This window comes from Aricia agestis, chromosome 11 (assembly GCF_905147365.1).
Source record: "Aricia agestis chromosome 11, ilAriAges1.1, whole genome shotgun sequence".
Classification (NCBI taxonomy): domain Eukaryota; kingdom Metazoa; phylum Arthropoda; class Insecta; order Lepidoptera; family Lycaenidae; genus Aricia; species Aricia agestis.
Window position 1 is genome coordinate 15,171,772 of NC_056416.1, and position 2,410 is coordinate 15,174,181.

Here is a 2,410-nt window from a genome sequence, read left to right on the forward strand (position 1 = left end):
ACTTGGGCACTATAAAATTGCTCCTGCATAGCTGGCCTGGTTTCAATGAAACCGGCCACCGTCACCGAAACCGGTGTGGGAGCTATTATTATACCTTTGAGCAAAATCGGTTCAGCGGTTTGAGCGTGAAGATGTAACGGACAGACAGACGGACAGACGGACAGACAGACAGACAGACAAACATACTTTTGCATTTATAATAGTAGTATGTATTCTGTACGGTGTCATAAATCACACCGTAGCATTTTTCACTTAACAATGCATTTTACCGTCAGTACGCGTTCATAATCAGTAAGCACCGCGCGTGCACCTTTATAATATCAATCTTATGTGGGACAATAAATAAAAATCATATGCTCGGGAACACATTTGGCATCATTAGCAAAACCCCCACATATTCGAAACTGTGTCTATCTGTTACCTCACTCTTAAACCGCTTCGAACCCCGGGAAATGACATAGGCTATTTTTCATCTTGCAAAAAATTGTCCCGCGCGATAAAATTATTTCTACACAATGGAGTTGCGGGTGCAACTATTATATTATCTACTATTTCATCAGTTTCGACATATAAACCTATAGAATAAGGCTCTTGGGCCACCAGAAATCATCATAATTTAGGATTATATTGACAACGAAACAAAACGGCAAGGCTATCACGTAAAAATAGCGATTAACAAACCATCAGCAAAAATCGCGCGATGATCGCGCGATCGATTGCTGGGTATAAAAAAAAATGGTATCATGTAAGCGATCGCTCGCGGATCGCTCGCTTATCGTTTCAATGCACTTTTGCGAGTACACTAGCGCCAAAAACAATTTAGTAGCAATCAAAGGAACTATTATTGGAATGTCAAATCAAACAAACTTCGACAATGTTTACAAGTGTTCACGTTTCTAATGTATACAAAAGTGCTCTGCGTTCGCTTTAGTTGTGATTGTTTCGTGAACAAAATAACAAGTGAGCGAGATTATACAAGTACAATACTTTAAAATGTAAAATCTTTGGTATTTCACCAATGTATTAGCTGGATTTCCTTGTGAAATAGCCAAAGGAGTAGATCTTGGGTCAATCTGAAAAGAAAATGTTGAAAACCGTAGAATAATCTTGCCCATGAGCCTAAAGCTCTAGAATCTAGATCAACAAAATCTTGAGAACAATAGAAAAAGGTAAGCATCCTTAATTTGTACTTTCCTGATGTTACTTATCCCTTTTTTGCCTTTTCATAACACTTTTCTATTTTTGTAGTACTGGGCTGACCTTAAAAGTTAAAAGCAATAGCAAGATGAAGCTATGGCTAACAGAGGTGGTACTTTGGGGCCTGCTGATGCTGCTGGTAATCAAAGATGATGATATGGTTTACCAATAAACAAAGTCGACAATGAAGTCTTGGCTTTCATCGCAGAGCACTAGTATTTGGTGATGGTGAACATAGAATTTTATTATACTCTGTAAGTACTAAGTAGGTAAGTTCTACAATTTCTAACTAACCTATTAAAAACATAATCTTAATAATTACCTATATTTTTATTAGATAAGTGAGTTTATATAGTGAGGCTGAAATGCCAAACCATCCAATACAATATTATTGGATGATTTCTGTGAAAGTAGTTGTTCCTTACAGTAAATTTTACATTAGTGTTGAATTATAGGCAGAAGTAAATATTTTTTCTTAAAATAACTTTATTTTGCAGATATTATGGATTTCATTGAAACTGGGCCGTCTGCTTCAACTACGAGTAATTTGAATAATATTGCTTTTATTATACTCTGTAAGTATACAATTTCTATCTAACTTATTAAAAACATAAACTTAATACCTATATTTTTATTAGTGACTTTATACAGTGAGGCTGAAAAGCCAAACCATCCAATACAATATTATCGGATGATTTCTGTGGAAGTAGTTGTTTCTTACAGTAAATTTTAAATAAGTTTTAAACTATACAAAAAAATAAGTATTTTTTATTAAATTAACTTTATTTTGCAGATATGGATTTCATGGAAGCTGGGCTGTCTGATTCAAAGTACCATACCGATGACAAACTACGGAGTGCTGCTGAATCAACAATATTTGACTTGTCTTATTAGTTATAACAAATATTTATTATTGTTAAAATCATTTTAAAATGAAAAACTTTGTGTTAAAATAGATGACTGTGTGAAACTACATATTATACTTTGTCATATTAAAATTATAATAAAAGTTGTCATATACAGTGTTACCTATAGTTTGGGGTTTATATTAAATAAAAAATCTCACTTTGTATGTACTTTATTTCTTTATTTTGTAAATTGACATTTTATAACATTATATAACTGATATGTAGGTACTGATAATAATTATTAACTGTTAACAAAACATATTTTAGTGAGAATACAATAAAAAACCTTTAATAATTTGAATGTA

At 32.9% G+C, this 2,410-nt stretch overlaps 1 long non-coding RNA gene across 2 annotated transcripts; it reads left to right on the forward strand.

Annotated features, from left to right (window-relative positions):
- The first annotated feature begins 970 nt into the window (after window positions 1–970).
- Window positions 971–2,132, forward strand: LOC121731739. 2 transcript variants are annotated; one of them, XR_006036278.1, is made up of 4 exons: window positions 971–1,169; window positions 1,249–1,466; window positions 1,695–1,772; window positions 1,991–2,132. It is a non-coding gene; the product is annotated as an uncharacterized LOC121731739 (long non-coding RNA). The 2 variants fall into 2 exon arrangements; XR_006036277.1 differs by having other exon boundaries at window positions 1,249–1,451.
- Window positions 2,133–2,410: the final 278 nt, after the last annotated feature.